The following is a 20,819-nucleotide window of genomic DNA, read 5'->3' as shown; positions in this document are numbered from 1 at the left end:
TTTTAAAATAACTTATGTTGTGTTCAGATTTGGATCCACCTGAGGCTGAGTAAATAGTGTGTCAATATTCAACTTTGTATGAACTATCCCTTTAACATTTCGCACAATAATTAAAGAAATCTGTTGTTAGTTAATCTACCACTATCAAAAAAAAAGTGACATAAGACTTAAAAAGTGAACTTTCAAGACTTTTTTTATCTGTGATCATGGTTGTTGGTGATTCATACAACGAATGTATAGTCATGAATCGCAGGTATTGGTTTTGTTTTGTCTGAATATACTTCTGGATACTGAAAGTGGCTGTGAGCTTTGACTTGCATTTTATGAATCAACAAGGATTACAGTTTTTGCTATAAAAATCTTCTTCAGAAATAAAAAAAAATAAATCACCTACTTCTCGGTTGATTTGAGGATGAGCAAATTGTGATTAAATTAAATGTTTTTGTATGAACTGTCCCTTTAACATTTTGCTAAATAAAAAAATCCTTTGTTAACTATCCTACCAACTTTACACTATCAAAGAGTGACCTAGGATGATCTTTTCCTTCATAGTACTTTGAAGACTTTTTTTTTATCTGTAACCATGGTTGTTGGGGATTCATAAAATGGACGGTTTTGCTTCAGAAAAGGCGAGGCAAGTTTATTTATATAGCACATTTCATAAATGTGATTTAATTTTTGTATGAACTATCCCTTTAGCATTTTGCAAATAAAAAATATGTAGTTAATTTACTTAACACCTTTAAAATATCAAAGAGTGACTTAAGATGATCCTTTCCTTCATAGAACTTTTTTTAATCTGTAATCCTGGTTGTTGGGGATTCATAAAATGGACTGCTTTGCTTCAGAAAACCCCAGTGTATAGTCAAGAACTACAGGTATTAGTTTTGTTTTGCCTGAATATGCTTTTGGATGTTAAAAGTGACTGTAACCGTTGACTTGCATTTTATAAATCACCAAGGACTACATCCACATAGCAAAATTTCTCTGCCCAGCTCTGGCCCACACAATCAGGTTTTGCTTGGCCCACATGCCGCAGTGAATTACGGTACATGACTGGACCAAATCTGGCTTCCAGACAAGGGCCAAACACGGACCATATCTGGGCCAAGTCTCAGCCAAGTTAATAACTCATAACTGGGCCTGAACTGGGCCAGATAGGTTGGTGTGTCACGATTGCAATGAAATTGATAAACCCATGGAGTGATGCGCTTTAGGCACACTATGGGCACGCTTTTTCTCAAAGTGACCTGATTGGTAGAATTTTTTTTCTTTACTCAAAAATGATTTTAGTGTATTTTAAATGTGGGTCAAGACTGGCCAAACTCAAATGGCCCACTTATCACATTTTTAAATCCGGGCCAAATACTACGTTTTTCATCTGGCCCAAATCTTGTGTGCCGCCTTAAAGACGGTGCCACCTCTGCCAAACCCAGGTCATGTTTGGCCCACATGCTGTATGCCAGTGCCGGATGAATGCCTGCTGTGCCAGCTTCATGCCAAATCTGGGCCAGAATTCTTTGCTACTAGGGAAGATTCTGCTATAAAAACTTATGTGGAAGAAAAAAACATTACCTACTACTTGGATGGCCTGAGGATGAGTAAATTGTGATTTAATGTTTATTTTTGTATGAACTAGCCCTTTAACATTTTGCACAATAAAAAAATCTTGTCTTAATTAGTTAACCTACCAATTTTTGACTATCAAAGAGTGACTTAAGATGATCCTTTCCTTCATAGAACTTTTTTTAATCTGCAATCATGGTTGTTGGTGATTCATCAAATGAACTGCTTTGCTTTAAAACAAAACAACCCAGTGTATAGTCAGGAAACCACAGGTATTAGTTTTGTTTTGCCTGAAGCCCATTTACACTGATGCGTTTTAGTTTGAAAACGCATAAGTTTTGCTACGGTTACTCCGAAAATGGAGCGTTTTGGAAACGCTGGAGAGGCTGTTTTCATTCTAAAACGCTGCTGCTCAGTCTCAGTGTGGATGGGGGAAAACGGAGACATCTGAAAACGGAGGCGGGGCTGCCGAGATTCGCCACCTGATTGGGGCTTTTGTGTCATTGCGTATCTACAGTTCCCCTTCGGGGGGAACTTCAGCACTATAAGTGGATTTGATTTGTAAAATCCACGCATTGGGAGGATTCGGATCAGAAGCCGCTTGTCTGGAGAGTATTGAACGGGCCAATGAATGAAATTAATTAGCAGCGTAAGCTTGCGCAGGTGTGCGACATCTGCAATTATCTCAGCATATAAGCACACCTGAAGCCAGCAGACGCCATCCTTTTCGCTTCAGATCCTTTCTGAGTGAGTCGATGAGGGTTCCTCTTGCTGATCAGCACTTCAGAGCGAACGAGTGTGTCTCCCGGTCCAGAGTGGGTCTTCGCGGTGGCAGACGGTCGAGCTGGGTTACTCCCTTGCCTGCGGTTCTTTGGGTCCGGTCCTCCAGAGCGGTGCGTATAGTTGCAACTTTCCTAAAAGAGCAACACAGTCGTGCAGCACGTCCTTTTCAGGATGGCGCTCCGACTGTGCGTTTCTGGATGCGGGGGTTTCCTGGCTCCGGATGATGGACACGATCACTGCATTGCATGTTTGGGGGTCCAGCATGTTAATGCGGTGCTCGCGGGCGGTTCATGTCGTCATTGCGATGCCATGACCGTTGCACAGCTAAGATCGCGGCTAACTTTCGCAAGAGAGCGAGCCACCCCAGTTGCCTCCTGTTCTAAAAAAGCAGCGGGCGCTCGGGCAGATCTGAGGGTTTCAGCGGGAGATAATCCGCCGCCCACGGGCTCGCGGACCTCTCGCTCCTCACGGCGCTCCATCCAAGCTTCGGGTGGTGAGAGTGATCCGTCTAACCAGATGGTAGCTCTCACACTCGCTGACACCGGAGATCAGATGTCCTCCGCGGCATCGGAGGGTGGGCTTTCACTGTCCGACGAAGATCCGGACCTGATCGCCCCCTCCGGGCAGGTGAGCGCTGTCAAATCGGATCCTGAAGCGGACATGTTAGCCGTGCTTTCCCGGGCTGCTTCGGCCGTGGGGTTGGAGATGGTTTATCCCCCAGCTCCGCGGCCGGACCAACTAGATGGGTGCTACGTAGAGGACCAGAAGGCGAAGCCTTCGAAGCCTCTCGTCCCCTTCTTCCCGGAAGTGCACAGTAGGCTCACGCAGTCTTGGAGGGCACCTTTCTCTGCCCGTGCTGCGTGTGCCTCCGCCCTCACCGCCCTTGACGGCGGAGCTGCCAGGGGGTATGAGGCGATCCCGTCAGTGGAGCGCGCTATCGCGGTCAATCTTTGTCCGCGCGGCGCCTCTACGTGGCGGGGTTTGCCCCGCCTCCCGTCCAAAGCCTGTAGGTTGTCTGCCTGCCTCGGAGCCAGAGCTTATAAGGCTGCGGGCCAGGCTGCTTCTGCTTTGCACGCGATGGCCACCTACCAGCGCTACCAAGCGCAGGCGCTGGCCGAGCTGCACGAGGGCGGGTCCAACCCAAGCTTATTACATGAGCTGCGCACCGCGACCGACTATGCTCTTCGGACTACTAAGTCCGCCGCGTGTGCGCTGGGGAGGACGATGTCCACACTTGTGGTTCAGGAACGCCACCTCTGGCTAAACCTGGCCGATATGCGCGACGTTGACAAAGTTCGCTTTCTTGACTCGCCCATATCCCAGGCTGGCCTGTTCGGCGACACCGTCGGTGAATTCACCCAGGAATTCAAGGCGGTGAAAGAGCAGTCGGATGCGATGGGCAATGTCATCTATCGGCGTGGCCGTAAGCCCGCTCCGCCCGCCGAGCCATCCACTTCCACTGTTCCTCGCCGAGGGCGCCCGCCAACGAGTGCTGCCCCGCCCCCGCCTGCGCCTCCGGCCAAGCGGGCGCGGCGTTCACCTCGAAAGCAGGCAGCCCCTCCTGCCAAGGGCGCCGTTAAGTCCGGTAAACGGACCGCGAAGCGTACCTGAGACAGGCCATCCGGAGAAGAGGAAACTTGCTCTTTCCCCGCTGGAGGGCGGGGCCCCGATAACAACGGTACTTTTCAGTGCCACCAAAACATCAGTAAAAGAGCACTTTTTCCCTTCCCCGGATGTGACTGCACGAGTTCTGCCAGTCCGGGACGCGCTGCCTTCCGGCTCGCAGACTCTACGTGCTTCGCCAGTGGCTCACGAGCGCTGGGTGGACGGTCTCCCTTCCCTCAGCCCTCCAGCCCCCTCTCCGGAGTCAGGGTGCGGAGCCAGAGCGAATTGCTCTCCTCCAGCTCTTCCGCGGGACCCTCGTGCTTCCCGGATCAGCACACCCACTCCGCGCTGCCCCACCGCTGGTACGTCAGCGATTGTAGCGATGACTCCATTAGCGAGGGCTCTGCCTGCCTGGTTAGCGCGGGCCAGCCCCTCGCGGTGGCTCATACGCACAATCAGACTCGGTTACGCGATTCAGTTCGCGAAACGGCCCCCCAAGTTTACGGGCGTGTATTTCTCCAGGGTCAGCCCCCTGTCCGCCCCTGTCTTGCGAGAGGAGATTGCTGCCCTCCTGGCGAAGGGTGCAATCGAGCCGGTTCCTCCAGCCGAGATGGAGAGTGGGTTTTACAGCCCATACTTCATCGTACCCAAAAAGAGCGGTGGGTCACGGCCAATCCTAGATCTGCGCGTTTTGAACCGCTGTCTGCACAGGCTGCCGTTCAGAATGCTCACGCAGAGGCGCATTCTCCAATGCGTTCGTCCTCGGGATTGGTTTGCAGCCATAGACCTGAAGGACGCGTATTTCCATGTCTCCATTCTTCCACGCCACCGCCAATTTCTGCGGTTTGCGTTCGAGGGTCGAGCGTGGCAGTACAAGGTCCTCCCCTTCGGGCTCTCTCTGTCTCCGCGGGTCTTCACCAAACTCGCGGAGGGTGCCCTAGCGCCCCTTCGGCTCGCGGGCATTCGCATACTCAATTATCTCGACGACTGGCTGATTTTAGCCCACTCGCGGGAGCAATTGATTATGCACAGGGACAAGGTGCTTCGGCATCTCCGCCTACTGGGGCTTCAGGTCAACCGAGAAAAGAGCAAACTCGCCCCCGTGCAGAGGATTTCTTTTCTCGGGATGGAGCTGGACTTGATCACCATGGTAGCGCACCTCTCCGAGGAACGCGCTCGCCTGTTGCTGAACTGTCTGAGGGAGCTCGACAGCAAACTAGTGGTCCCACTGAAGTTCTTTCAGAGGCTCCTGGGGCATATGGCATCCGCAGCCGCCGTCACGCCGCTCGGGTTGCTCCATATGAGACCACTTCAGCACTGGCTTCACGATCGGGTCCCCAGACGCGCATGGCACGCGGGCACACACCGGGTCTCGGTTACTGCGCTGTGTCGCCGCGCCCTCAGCCCTTGGAACGACCCCTCGTTCCTACAGGCCGGTGTGCCTCTAGGACAGGCGTCCAGCCATGTGGTTGTTTCAACAGACGCTTCCAACACGGGTTGGGGGGCCGTGTGTCGCGGGCATGCGGCTGCGGGCCTCTGGAAGGGTGCCCAGCTGCATTGGCATATCAATCGCCTAGAGCTGTTGGCAGTGTTCCTCGCTCTCCACCGCTTTTTACCGGTGCTGGAGCGGCAACACGTGCTGGTCAGGACGGACAGTACGGCGGCGGCGGCGTATATCAACCGCATGGGGGTATGCGCTCTCGCCGCATGTCTCAGCTCGCCCGCCGTCTGCTCCTCTGGAGTCACCCGCGGCTGAAATCGCTGCGCGCCATTCACGTCCCAGGCAAGCTCAATCGTGCAGCCGATGCGCTCTCACGACAGCTGTTACGCCCTGGAGAATGGAGACTCCACCCCGAGTCTGTTCAGCTGACATGGGCGCGATTCGGGGAGGCCCAGATCGATCTGTTTGCTTCCCCCGAGAACGCTCACTGCCAGTTGTTTTTTTCCCTGACCGAGGGCTCTCTCGGCACGGATGCACTGGCCCACAGCTGGCCTCGGGGCATGCGCAAGTATGCGTTTCCCCCAGTGAGCCTGCTCGCGCAGTTTCTGTGCAAGGTCAGGGAGGACGAGGAACAGGTTCTGCTAGTTGCGCCCCTTTGGCCCAACCGGACCTGGATATCAGAGCTCTCACTCCTCGCGACGGCCCTCCCCTGGCGGATCCCTTTGAGAGAGGACCTACTCTCTCAGGGACAGGGCACCATCTGGCACCCTCGCCCCGATCTTTGGAACCTCCACGTGTGGTCCCTAGATGCGAGGAAGACTTAGGTAACCTACCGACTGCGGTGGTTAATACCATCACTCAGGCTAGAGCCCCCTCCACGAGGCGCGCCTACGCCCTGAAGTGGAGTCTATTCACTGAATGGTGCGTCTCTCGCAGAGAAGACCCCCGAAATTGCCAGATTAGTGTTGTGCTCTCTTTCCTTCAAGAGAAGTTGGACAGCAGGCTGTCGCCCTCCACTCTCAAGGTTTACGTGGCCGCCATCTCCGCTTATCATAGCGCGGTAGCTGGCGGCACCGTGGGAAAGCATAACCTGGTCATCCAGTTCCTTAGGGGTGCTAGGCGAATTAATCCATCTCGCCCCCCTCTCATGCCCTCTTGGGATCTCGCCCTCGTTCTCACGAGTCTGCGATCCGATCCCTTTGAGCCACTCGAATCAGTATCTCTAAGATTTCTGTCCCTGAAGACAGCTCTGCTGGTTGCGTTGGCCTCCATCAAGAGGGTCGGGGACCTGGAGGCATTTTCGGTCAGTGACTCGTGCCTGGAATTCGGGCCGGATTACTCTCACGTCATCCTGAGACCCCGCCCCGGTTATGTGCCCAAGGTTCCTACCACCCCCTTTAGAGATCAGGTAGTGAACCTGCAAGCGCTGCCCCCGGAGGAGGCAGACCCAGCCCTTTCTTTACTTTGTCCAGTTCGCGCTCTGCGCATTTATGTGGACCGTACTCAGAATTTTAGATCATCTGAGCAGCTCTTTGTCTGTTATGGCGGTCGGCAGCAGGGAAGTGCCGTATCGAAACAAAGATTATCCCACTGGATTGTGGATGCCATTTCACTCGCTTATTCGAGTCGAGGTCAGCCGTGTCCCCCGGGAGTTCGTGCACACTCCACTCGGAGCGTTGCATCCTCTTGGGCGCGTGCACGCGGCGCCTCTCTAACAGACATCTGTAGAGCTGCGGGCTGGGCGACACCCAACACATTTGCAAGGTTTTACAATCTGCGAGTGGAGCCGGTTTCCTCAAGGGTATTAGGTAACCCTTTGGTGATTGAGGAGACAACTCGGTAGGGTGTTGAAACACGCTTGCTGCGCCATTCTCCCTAACACGGAGGTACGTGCGCCTTTTTTATCTGTCAGTAAAGTTCCCCGTCAGGTGAGCCCTGCAGATTCCTCCGTGGCCCCCAGCACTGACTCAGCGGAGGAGTCACTTGCTGGCCCACTACGTTGTAGGTCTGCCCGCTGGTCAGCCCGCGTTTTGGGTATAGGTGCCTGCTATGCGTGATCCCCACTAGGCGATCCCATATGCTTATTCCGCCACGGTTAAGTCCCCCCCCTGGGCGGACCCGTGTCTTCCCTCTCCGCTAACCACTCTTTTGCTATGCGTACTCCCCCTTTTTAGGGCTAGTCCATATGTAAATTCTGCCATCTATCCCCCCTTGGGTAACGGATGGCCTCCGCAGCGTCCTCCCTATCGGGATTGCACGCTTCCCAACGTACTGTCGTATTTCCTAGAATTAACTAGATGCTCACGACTTCCCAAAAAATATATCTAAATCCGTAAAACTTCTGTTGAAGTAGGATGAATTAGGGCCAGGGACACGTTGGAGGACCGCGCCCCCCATGATGTGGGTGCGTCACGCTTGCTTGACTATCTCCTCATCGGGGGTGTTGGTAAGGTGCAGTCATTATGGCGCTTTCAATGGGCTCCCAATGCGTGGATTTTACAAATCAAATCCACTTATAGTGCTGGAGTTCCCCCCGAAGGGGAACGTTCGAGGTTACTAAAGTAACCCTTCGTTCCCCGAGGAGGGGAACGGAAGCACTATACTCCGTCGCCATAATGACTGTCCCTTTGCTGTTTGAAAGTCTCTTCAGCTTAAAAGGATGGCGTCTGCTGGCTTCAGGTGTGCTTATATGCTGAGATAATTGCAGATGTCGCACACCTGCGCAAGCTTACGCTGCCAATTAATTTCATTCAATGGCCCGTTCAATACTCTCCAGACAAGCGGCTTCTGATCCGAATCCTCCCAATGCGTGGATTTTACAAATCAAATCCACTTATAGTGCTTCCGTTCCCCTCCTCGGGGAACGAAGGGTTACTTTAGTAACCTCGAACGTTTCTGCTATTTCTGCTGTTTCTGCTAGTTTTGCTTCATAAAAGGCAAGGCAAGTTTATTTATATAGCACATTTCATACACAGTGGCAATTCAAAGTGCTTTACATAAACAGGAATAAAAGATATATAAATAAAGAAAACAAAAGTATAAATAAAATAAAAACATATAATATAAAAGTAGATGAAAACAGCGTAAAAACCCAGTGTGTAGTCAGGAACTATAGATATTAGTTTGTTTTGCCTGAATATGCTTTTGGATACTGAAAGTGGCTTTAAGCGTTGATTTGCATTTTTGAATCACCAAGGACTACAGATTCTGCTATAAGAACTTCTTCAGAAGTGAAAAAAACATCATTTACTACACGGATGAGCAAATTGTGATTACATTTTAATTTTTGTATGAACTTTCCCTTCAACATTTAGCAAGAAATTCCACATTTTGCACAATAAAAGATCAAATGATAATTAATTAACCTAGCACCTTTGGACTATCAAAGAGTGACTTAAGATGATCTTTTCCTTCAAAGATCTTTAAAGACTTTTTAAATCTGTAATCCTGGTTGTTGTGGATTCATAAAATGAACTGTTTTGCTTAAGCAAAACCATATAGTCAGGAACCACAGGTATTAGTTTGCTTTGCCTGAATATGTTCTTTGGATACTAACATTGGCTGTAACCATTGACTTGCATTTTATGAATCACAAAGGACTACAGATTCTGCTATAGAAACATCTTCAGAAGTGAAAAAAATGTCACCTACTACTCCTGAGGATGAACAAATAGTGATTACATTCTAATTTTAGTTTGAACTATCCCTTTAACATTTTGCAAAAAAGATTCTCCTTTTGCACAAAAATAAAATTGTTGTTAACTAACCAACAACTTTTAGACTATCAAAGAGTAACTTAAGATGATTTTTTTCTATATAGAACTTTAAAGAGTATTTAATCTGCAATCATGGTCATTGGTGATTCATAAAACGGACTATGTTGCTTTAGAAAAACCCAGTGTATAATCAGGAACTCCAGGTGTTGCCTGAAATATGCTTTTGGATACTGAAATTGGCTGTAACCGTTGATGTGCATTTTATGAATCACCAAAGACTACAGATTCTGCTATAGAAATCTTCTTCTTCGGAAGACAAAAACATCACCTACTTCTCGGATGTCCTGAGGATGAGTAAATTAACAGCTCATTTTCCTTTTTGGGTGAAATATTCCTTTACGTATTTCAGAGCATTAAAAAAACCCATGTAACTGTGTGATTTATCTACAAATGACAAACACAAAAATGCATATATAGAACAATATTTAGCATTTTTATATTTATTTAACAGCTATTCCTTCATATGTCAACATTAAAGACATGACAGAGAATGAGTGTGAGAGTCATTTTAGGACACACGCTGAACAGTTTGACCTTTTTTTTTTTTAGCTCTCTCTTTTTCTCACTCACTGATTTTTATCTCTTACACATTTTATATCTCTGAGGTTTCATCTTGCCATTCTGTTTACCATGCAACTTCAGTGTTCACTATAGTACTATATTTGGCTTATTGTCAATTTAGAGCTGCAGTAGTCAACATTTGAAGTGGATTAAAACCTTTCATCAAAGTTGTCCTAAAACTACTAAAGAACACCCATTTTTGTCTTAACGTTTTTGATCCACTTTAAATGTTGGCTACTATAGATGTATTGGAGGCTATAATATCTGGTGCAAAGAAATAACAAACAGAACAAAGTGCAATCGCATTTGCATAAGCAAATTATCAACGTTGATGGTCACGTTTATTATTCTCTCTGGGAAGGTTCAAGTTTAGTTCACCTAACAATGAAACTTCTGTTAACATTTACTAAACCTTCGCTTCAACTCCCAAACCTGTGTGAGTTTCTTTCTTTTGTTGAACATAAAGGAAGATATTTTTGGTGTTGGAAACAGATTTCAATCGTGCCTTTTTTTCCATGTACCGGGTTTTCAACATTCTTTACATTTTGTGTTAACAGAACAAAAAAGCAGACTCACTTGTGAATGGATAAATGTGACCCTGGACCTAAAAACCATAAGGGTCATAATTCAGGGTGTCTTTAAAACGTATTAAAAGTTGATCAATCGATTTATAGGGCGTTTAAAAAAGCACTAAAATGTCTTAAATGCTTATTCAATTTTGTAGCATCTTTGATTTTACAATTTATAAATGTCTGCTAAAGTAACTGCTCACATATGATGATAGTACAATTGTTGCCTCTCATATAATATTTCAGTTCAGATAGTTCAATCTGTAATAAAACATTGTCACATATTCATATTTTATTCATTGTAAAGGGCCGGTTGCACCAGCAGTTAAAACATAGCCTACTTAAAGGGTCTCTTAAGTTACATCTTACTAAATATTTTTGTGTTGCACCACTGAACTTAGTTTAAAGGTAACACTACGATCCAACCACATCACTCAAAAAAAAAATTTTGTTAAATGAACATGATTTAATCGTGGCACCCTTTATGCATCTAATCCAATCAAGTAAACCTGAACTGCTTTGAACATGTTGTATGAACACAAAGCACATTTGTAGATAAAACATGGTTTCAATATGTCAGTCTAACTTCTTTGCAACTAATTGACTCAAAATGTTTGTATTGTGTTATTCTAATTAAAATGATTCTAATTTACTCAATGTAACATTAAAGCTTTATTTTAACAAAATTATGTCTTGTTAAATCAGCTAGTAAATTTCTTGTTCAATATTGTTGTTTAAATTACATTTTTTAAATGACAATACTATGAAGCAAGATTTAAAATTAAGTAATTCAACACAAAAAGGACAGAAAACATGTTATATATATATATATATATATATATATATATATATATATATATATATATATATATATATATTTATATATATTTATTTATTTATTTTATTATAGCCTTTAGCAGGCACCAATCACATTTAAACAAATTTCTTCTTTAATATTCTGATACAAAATGTTATATAATATCCAAAATTGTAATATGTAATATAAAATGTATAAGAAATATATATATATATATATATATATATATATATATATATATATATATATATATATATATATATATATATATATATATATATATATATATATATATATATATATATATATATATATATATATATGTATATATGTATGTATATATGTATATATATATATATGTATATATATATATATATATATATATATGTATATATATATATATATATATATATATGTATATATGTATATATATATATATATATATATATATATATATATATATATATGTATATATATATATATATATATATATATATATATATGTATATATATATATATGTATATATATATATATATGTATATATATATATATATATATGTATATATATATATATATATATATATATATATATGTATATATATATATATATGTATATATATATATATATATATGTATATATATATATATATATATATATATGTGTGTGTATATGTGTATGTATATGTATATATATATATATATATATATATATATATATATATATATATATATATATATATATATATATATATATATATATATATATATAGTTGAAGTCATAATTATTATAATTATTAGCCCCCCTATTTATTTTTTCCCCATTTTCTGTTTAACGGAGGGAATATGGTTTCAACACATTTCTAAACATAATAGTTTTAATAACTCATCTCTAATAACTGATTTATTTTATCTTTGCCATGATGACAGTAAATAATATTTGACTAGATATTTTTCAAGACACTTCTATACAGCTTAAAGTGACATTCAAAGGCTTAACTGGGTTAATTAGGTTAACTAGGCAGGTTAGGATAATTAGGCAAGTTATTGTTTAGCGATGGTTTGTTATGTAGACTATCGGAAAAAAAATTAGCTTAAGGGGGCTAATAATATTGTCCCAATAATGTTTTTTAAAAAATTTAAAACTGCTTTTATTCTAGCCGAAATTAAACAAATAAGACTTTCTCTAGAAGAAAAAATATTATTCTAGCCAAAATAAAACAAATAATAAGAAAAAATATTATCAGACATACTGTGAAAATTGCCTTGCTCTGTTAAACATCATTTGGGAAATATTTTAAAAAGAAAAAAAATCAAAGGGGGCGAATAATTCTGACTTCAACTGTGCATTACTAATAATAAATGTAAAAATGTCTTCATGGAACTTGATCTTTAGTTAATATTCTAATGAATTCTGGCATAAAAGTTAAACTGACCATTTCAACTCATACAGTGTGTTGTTGGTTATTCCCACTTGCCTGTGCAACTTAAGGCCAGCTTTGTGGTCCAGGGTCACAAATGATGAGTAAATTGTAATTTTGGGTGAACTGTTTCTTTAACCAGAGCATTTGAGGAATGTCAAACCAATGCTGCCTTACAATCTGCTTTATTGATTATTGCGGTGTTTTCTTTGGCTTGTCACTTGGATTTTATGTAAGCTTTAAGGGTTGCATTTTTATTTGTGGTTGTATACATCGCAGCGCTTTGAGCTTTAAAAAAAGCGTCATAAATAAAATGTACTATTATGAGTAGTCTACTTAATGAAAAACGTAGAGCTGTTGTGACCTAATGCATTTCTTCTGTGCCCTTTTCTGCAGTTGTGAAAAATTGGGAATGAAAGTGCTCAAAGAGGGCTCAACGACACAGGACAGAGAGTGTGTGTCTGACACAAAAACAGCCCCAGCCACAACCAAACACTCAACAACCAGCTTTTCCAATGACATAATCACCAACCCTTCCAATACCATTACTAGCAGTTCCCCAAGTGCTCCTAAATCTTCCAATGCCATTACTAATAGCTCATCCAGTGCCATTATATCTTCCAATACCAGTACAACCAGATCTTCCAAAGACAATAGAGCCAACTCTTCCAGTTCCAGTGCCAATTTCTCTTCCACGACCATTACTTCCAGCTTCTCTACTGACATTATCTCTTCCAATGCTATTGCCGTCTCAAGCAAAGGTACAGACAAAATCATAACACTATACTCACTGGCAATATTTGTAACTCAAAAAGCAAGTTCAAGAGTTCACATTTAGATAATGCTTGACTATTTAAACAAGTTTGGCATGCTGTCCCGGGAGAGAACCCTGAGCTCGGAGATAGATGAGTCCAAGGCTCCTGCCTGGTCAATAAGCACTAGGAGGGATATGAGATCAGGTAGTTCTTGGTAACTTCCCAAGAATAGACCACTAACTGCACTAGTTTGTAATAAGTGCTTGTGACTTTAACTTTTGTTGCATGGTTTTTGAGTGTGGGAGGAAACCGGAGTACCCGGGGAAAACCCACGCGAACACGGAAGAACATGCAAACTCCGCACAGAGAGTGTCGGTTGGCTCAGCTAGTGTTTGAACCAATGACCTCCTTGCTAGCCACTGAGCCATCGTGTCGCCAGAACTTAGAATTGAGAAGGAGGGAGAAGGGATGGATGGGGGGTTCCGCAAGGAAGTATAGGCTGGATATTTACATTGAATTTAGAGTGATCCAATTGGCTAGTTAGTGATTTAGTGATAGGAATCAGCTGTAGTCAATCCTATCATGTGCTCCTCTGAAAATTAGTTTAAGAAACTTCACTTAAGAATTTTGTTTTCAGTTAAAGGTGCTGTATGTAAGTTTTTGACTCTCCTAAAGCATAAATACCATAATATGTTTGCAGATATTTCAGAAACATGCTAAGTGAACATTCTTGTTTATCTGAAAAACAATGAAGTCAGATATTCCGCTTTGAAAAGGTTTGTTACGTGCTGGAATGTCTGTCCTTGTTTTGGGTTTTTTAACCCGCCCACTGCCACTTTAGCCAATTATATTTTAGCACTCTGGGCTGCCTTTGGTGGAATGCGCCCGTGACTGAAAATGTGACTCAGAAATGAGACGCAGATTCAGAGTTCCACATGAGGTTATCAATTAGAAAATAATATAAATATCACAAACATAAACATTAGGTGAGCAGGTTACAACATGTCCTAACAACATACTATGTTACGAGATTAGCAGTAATAAGCAATTTGGCTGTTTGCACCAGACAAAACACAACAGACATTTAAATACAGCCATTCAGAAGCACAGAATAGTGCACTCTGCACTCCAACGAAATGGTAAAGTTTACAATCTAATTAATACATTTTAAACATCATTAAACATTATTATATGTACATGCTGAATGATTGATATGTTTTGGTTTGACTGAGTCACAGTTAGTAATAATAATAATACCTTTTATTTATAGGCGCCTTTCAGAGCACTCAAGGACACCTTACAGTATGTCACAGGCACATTATAAAAACAAGACAGAAGAGTAAAAAAACATAGTATTAATCCATTAAGTCATTAAAAGCAATCCTGAACAGAAAGGTTTTAACCTGGGATTTTAAATTGGAGATAGAGTCCACCTGACGAAAGTTCTAAGGTTCATTTTCGGTTTATTTTATCTTCAAGATCTGAGTTGAACTATCTGCTGCTGCTTTCAGTAGTATGGCAATAAATGTCATATAAAATGACATTCAAACTCACATTATTAGCATTAAATACTAAATAAAGCACATGAGGTGCACCTGAGGTGATCATAGTTTATCCTATTGTTCACCTATTTCTAAAATATAAATTTCAGGTGTTGATTAAGACAAAAACTCTATTTTAGTATGGAAAATATTTCTTCTATCACGTGTCATTGCTTTTAGTTAGAAAAAGGTTTAAATCAGCCTTTATTCTTCATAGTCAGGTACACTCATGTCAATCTTGCAACCTGTGCTTGAGTGGACTCATCAGAGGAGTCGAGTGAACGTGTTTTGATCCGGGAGTGCAATACCTAGTTCAACCACTGGGTGTCAAACTTACATACTGCATCTTTAATGTTTATTTTACTGCTATGTAAATGTATTTGTTTAGCTTTTTAACCTATAATTACAGTAATACGAATCACCAAGTTAATCGTGGCCTCAATAGTAAGTCTTTATAGTAATGATTATGTGGGTAAATACTTTTTAGCTGTGATTAGAATTTTTTAAAATAATAAATGCATAACCTAATCTAAAATATTTGATGTATAATCATGCATTTTGATTCTTTTGATTAAAAGATTAGTTCACCCAAATATTTAAATTCTGTTATTAATTTCTTGCCCTAATATCGTTCCAATCCTCTGCGACTTTTGTTGATCTTAAAAACAAAAATTAAGATATTTAGATGAGATCCTGAGATGTTTAGAGTCCAGAAAAGGAGGACACTTAAAACCTTCTTGCTGTGAGGTGACAGTGCTAACCACCTAGGTACCATGCCGCCAAAATAATACATTTACGAAATAAAATTTGGTGGCTTAGTGGTTTTCCATGATGTACCCTTTTCAGTTATGATGCATTTAACAGTCATCAGCGTAGGCATCTTAAATGCTTAAAATGGATTTAATATTTAGATAATTTTTTTTTTTTAAGTATGTACCTTTTTTAAGCTACACTTTATTATACTTTACTTTATTATATAATCTTTGCACCAAATTATATATAGAGCATAGGTCTCAAACTCAATTTCTGGAGGGCCGCAGCTCTGCACAGTTTTGCTGCAACCCTAATTAAACACAGCTGATCTAGTAGTCTTGAACACTGCGATTAGTTGGATCAGCTGTGATTTGATTAGAAGCAAATACCCCAGCTCAGACAGCAGCTGATTGTGGAGTAATTTCATTGGCTGATGCTGCTATGACGATCGCATCAGCCCTAACTTTAGACAAGCCCTCGGTCAAGTGTTAACGTTGAAGCCTCATGTGAATGCACGGGAAGCATTCAAAATGAATGAATAGATGCATTGTTTTTGAGACTAACCTGGCTCCATATCAGAGCGCTCTCTGATTTCATCTAAAATATCTTATTTGGTGTTCTGAAGATCTCAGGGAATTGAAATGACAAGAGCATGAGTAATTAATAGGCAAGGCAAGTTTATTTATATAGCACATTTCATACACAGTGGCAATTAAAAGTGCTTTACATAAACAAGAATAAAAGAAACGAGTATAAGAAAAAAATAAAAGCAAATAATAAAAATAATTTTAAAAATTATAATAATAACATAATAAAAATTTTTGGAGTGAACTAATCCATAAAATTTATATTTTGGCTTTTAACATTATGGCTTTCTATGTTATTTTGAATTAATTTAATACATTTATTATATTAATTACTATTAAATAAATGTAATTATATTTTTGAGTTTATTTACGTTGTGTTTTATTTCACTTTTTAATTTAGTGTTTATATTTGTGTTGTGTTTCCCTTTCAAACCAGCAGGGAGCACCGCATCTCCCGTACACATGCCGAAAGAAAACCAGACCCAGTGGTTCATGCTCTTCATCATACTGATGCTTATCTTGTGCATGACTGGATTCTGTGTGCTGCTGAAAGGCAAGACAAAGAAAACCCTTTCAAAATGCTTTGGTACGACTCATTCTTAAGTCTCTCATCAATGCTTCAGCATGCAACTGGCTCCAAATGAATACAACTAGCTAAACAAACCCTGCGATGACTCTGTGTTAGAATTTTGAGAAGTGAGATATTATTGTCATGTATAATCAGCCAGGAATCCACCCTGTTTACTTATTACAGTAAAGCTGATAGCATTGGTTCTCAATGCTTTAATTCCTATAATGTTGAAGTCAATGTAAGCAGTGGCAGTGTTTCAGAATGACATGCATTCACTTATATGACAAGCTGAGAAACCACTGAAACGCCCAAACATGCATTGTACAGCCGTCTCACACGCACCACATTCACTTATTTCTCATTTTCTTTTTAGGTTTTATAAACGGAAAGCACGTAAGTACTTTCTCTGTAATACATTACGTTAACTTCATATAAATAAAGCACTGAAGTGAGAATTCCCCTTTGGTTTTGTTTCACGCTGACTGTAGGATGACAAGCATGGCTGCGGACAGATGGACTTTCAGGCTTATGCTTTAATGGATTGTACCGGGGAGGATGAGATGCCGTTGGGTGGCGATGTCAGAGAGGTCAAAGGTCAGAGGTCAAGGACGGCGCCCCCATCTGGAGGCGTGCAGCAGGTCACAATGGAGCACAAAGGGAAGGGTGAGAACGTCAGCAACACTGTAGGTGAGTGCTTTACGACACTTCAGGCTAAAAACGATGTCAGTGTTGGGCACATTTTACAAATATACTAATGCTGAGAAAACACACACCTTTAACCGTCCTGTTGTCTTAGAATTCTGTATGCACCGTTCATCCTTAAGGTCAAAAATGATCCACTTTTCATTAAACCTCTAAAATAAAGCAGCTAAATTTGATTTCAATCCTCAAATGTATTTTGCATAAGGAAACAACCTCATCTTCATCACAAACTTTGTGAACATATGGGTTTTCCCTCATCAGTGTGCAGTATTTCATCAGTGTTTAATCAGTGGTCAGCACTTGTTTTTGACTACAGTAAAGGGTAAATTTTCTATTGCTGAAAATACCTGCATAAAAAAGCCGGTAATCATTACAGTTTAAGGTGCAGTAGGTGACTGTCTTCAGAAACTTTTTTTGTTGTGCTGGTTGAAAGTCTCTTCACAATCCAATAGTGATGAATAAAGTAAATGTGTTTATATGTATTTTTATATTCTGGGTGACGCATAAAACTAATAAATGTTCTTCCAATTAAAATAGTATCGGGCTGATATCTCCCATAATTCTGTTAAGTAGTCCAAACTGTCAACAAAAGTAGATTTGCACAGCGGTTCACACAGACCCGCCGCATTCACGTGCACACGAGAGAGTGACAGCACTGACAATGCTGAATCAACTTTTTAAAATCCCGAATCAATATCGGAGTTAGTTTTGCACGCTGGAGGAAGGAGGACACCATGGCTGAAGTATTTCTGTTAGACAGGTAATGTTATGCTTTAAATCTATTTTAGTCCCCCAAAGCTGATGGAGAGTGTTTTCAAGTGTTGTTCAGTCATTGAAATCTTCATGCCATAGATGTGACTATTTTCAGTTCTATAAGGGACCTTTTACAGCATTGATAATGTTGATTTTATGTTCTTTTAATTTTTTTATTTTACATTTTGTTTTATTTTATTTTTACAAAAAATCTTATTGTAATTTTAATTTTTTTTACATTTTGTTTTATTTTATTACAAAAAATATTTTATTTATTTTATTTTTGTATTATTTTTATGTATTTATTTTTTTTACATTTTTTGTTTATTTTATTTTATTTTATTATTATTTTATTTGTATTTCATTTTCATTTAAATTTTTTTTTATTTGATTTTTTTTTATATTTTATTTATTTATTTTTATTTTTTATGTTATTTTATTTTTTATTTTATTTTGTTATTTTAATTTTAATTTTATTTTATAATACATTTTTTTACTTTATTTAAAACATTTTTTTATTGAATTAAAATAAAAAAAAATTCTATTTTATTTATTTATTTATTTAATTTTTTAATTCATTTCATTTTATATTTTATTTTATTCATTTTTATTTATTTATGTTTCTTTTATTTTATTTGCACTAGTATTTATTTGCACTATTTGTAGTAATTTCCGTTTATAGAAGTTTCATGGCAGAAAAATGACTCATGGTCTCATGATTAAATTACGACAAGCTACTCGTATTATCTCAAACTAACAATGCACAAGCCAGAAATATTTGGCAACAGTTTGTATAATTTTTATTGTTATCATCATTGTTCATATGTGATTAACTTCAATGGAGCAGAAAAATATTTCCTCAACATGAGTCACAGCACATCTTCGCGCCTCCTCCATTGTCTTAATTCCCATTTTCACTTCCTGTTCATTTGGGGTTTTTATTTTTTGCAACATTTGTTTTGGATTTCCTTCTCAAGTCAATTGCCAAGAGCCTGTAATAACAAAAACACCCAAACGATTAAATGCAACTTATGGTAAACTAAACAAAGAAACAGTGGAGGCATAACAGAGCATAAAGCAATGTTTTTACTGCTCTTGTTGGAGTTTGTGCAACACACACAAGTTTGGTTCCTGCTTCCTCTCTGTCTGAGACTATTTTAAAACTAACTTCTCATTTAAAGACCGCTTCAAAAGTCAGTGAGAAACAAAATGATGTCTTAAAATAGCTTAGGGTAAAGGTTAACGTGTCGTTTCATGCTTTGTGAAGAGCAAAGTCCCACAATGCATCACAGAATATACTTGCAATTAGTTGATACAGGCTTAAAAGGTGCTGTATGTAAGTTTTCTACACTTCTGAAGCATAAAAGGCTCTTAATGTGTTTGCGGATATTTAGGAATTATGCTAAGTGAACATACTTGTTTATATGAAAACGACTCTGAAGAAAAGTCAATGCTAAAGGAAAGTCATTTCACTCAGCGGCCATCTTTAAAACGCCTCTCAGGCAGTATACTCGGGCATTCTGTCTGAATGGGGAAACAGGTCCGGCTACAGATTGGAACTTTAGGGTGGGCCAAGTGACATTCCAGGTGGGCCAAAAAAATATAAATAAATAAATAAATAAAAATAAAAATAATAACATTGTTATGGTCAATTCATTTACAATTTAGTAACTACCCTTAAGAATTGTTCTTGCTATGATTTATTATTTCTATTCATTACCAAATCATCCAAAGCAGATTTCCCAAACAATAGAAAAACTGTTTATTTCCCTAAAAGTAAAACATTTAATCATTTATGTTTGGAAAAAAGCTGAATTATAAAAATTAAATATGCTTACAATAAGATTCTGGAAATAATTGCTGTTTTTAAAGAGTTTTATTCCTCACCTTTTTGAAATGTCAAATATACATGCAAAAGAATCACCCATATTGCTTTCAATGCCTACAATAATCTTTACTATAACTGTGACTAGTGTTGTCATGCAATTTTCCGGAAAGGTCTGTATGAGTGAACAGGTCCTTTTAACCGATAATTTACCCGATAACCGATATAATATAACCGATAATTTGCCGGAATGCTGCACTGTGTGAACGCAGAAGGAAGATTGCCGAAAAGAGCGTGTGCACGTCTAGAACGTGCTGACGTGAGACGTCTGCTTTAGCCAATCACAACAGTCAGATGCATTCACGTACACGCGGTTTATGGGAATAAAAGCTTTTGAATATTTTCCAAGACACATTTAGCTGCTAGATGTTAGTCAGATAACGTTTATATGTTCATCTTAATGCCAACTGTGTAAATAATCATCGATAAGATGCTTATGATAAGCCGCTGTTTGTTTACCTTCAACCTTGCATGTGCCCGTGAAACAGCCCGTGAGCGCCAGCACACACACATATCATGAACATCTCGACATGCGAAAGTGTTCTTCTGTATGTTTTCATCGAAGTTGTTCACAATACTGATTATCCAAAGAGTTTGTGATGTAGTGAAATGTTTACAAATACAAGCGCAGCCTTTTAGAGCTCTTTTCTGGTTAATGATGTCAGAATTTACCGGTATTTTGGAAAGGATGTGTGAATGCTCTTTTCCAGGAAAAATTCCGTAATGTCCTCGTCT

At 40.3% G+C, this 20,819-nt stretch overlaps 1 protein-coding gene and 1 long non-coding RNA gene across 3 annotated transcripts in view; one reads left to right on the top strand and one right to left on the bottom strand.

Moving 5' to 3' along the window:
- The window catches only part of LOC141376672 (uncharacterized), a 289,423-nt gene that overhangs the window by 227,312 nt on the left and 41,292 nt on the right, over positions 1-20,819 (bottom strand). The window lies entirely within an intron of this gene.
- miip (migration and invasion inhibitory protein) overlaps positions 1-20,819 on the top strand; it is a 54,743-nt gene that overhangs the window by 30,765 nt on the left and 3,159 nt on the right. Inside the window, exons 13-16 of one of the 2 annotated variants that reach the window (XM_073917125.1) lie at positions 12,934-13,298; positions 16,613-16,759; positions 17,118-17,137; positions 17,233-17,431. The gene's annotated coding sequence lies outside the window, so the exon portion shown is untranslated. Of the gene's footprint in view, positions 1-12,933; positions 13,299-16,609; positions 16,760-17,117; positions 17,138-17,232; positions 17,432-20,819 lie in introns of both variants that reach the window. The other variant, XM_073917124.1, reaches the window with a different exon arrangement.

The sequence above is a fragment of the Danio rerio genome, chromosome 11, assembly GCF_049306965.1.
Source record: "Danio rerio strain Tuebingen ecotype United States chromosome 11, GRCz12tu, whole genome shotgun sequence".
Classification (NCBI taxonomy): domain Eukaryota; kingdom Metazoa; phylum Chordata; class Actinopteri; order Cypriniformes; family Danionidae; genus Danio; species Danio rerio.
This window is presented reverse-complemented; position numbering and strand designations above follow the sequence as displayed.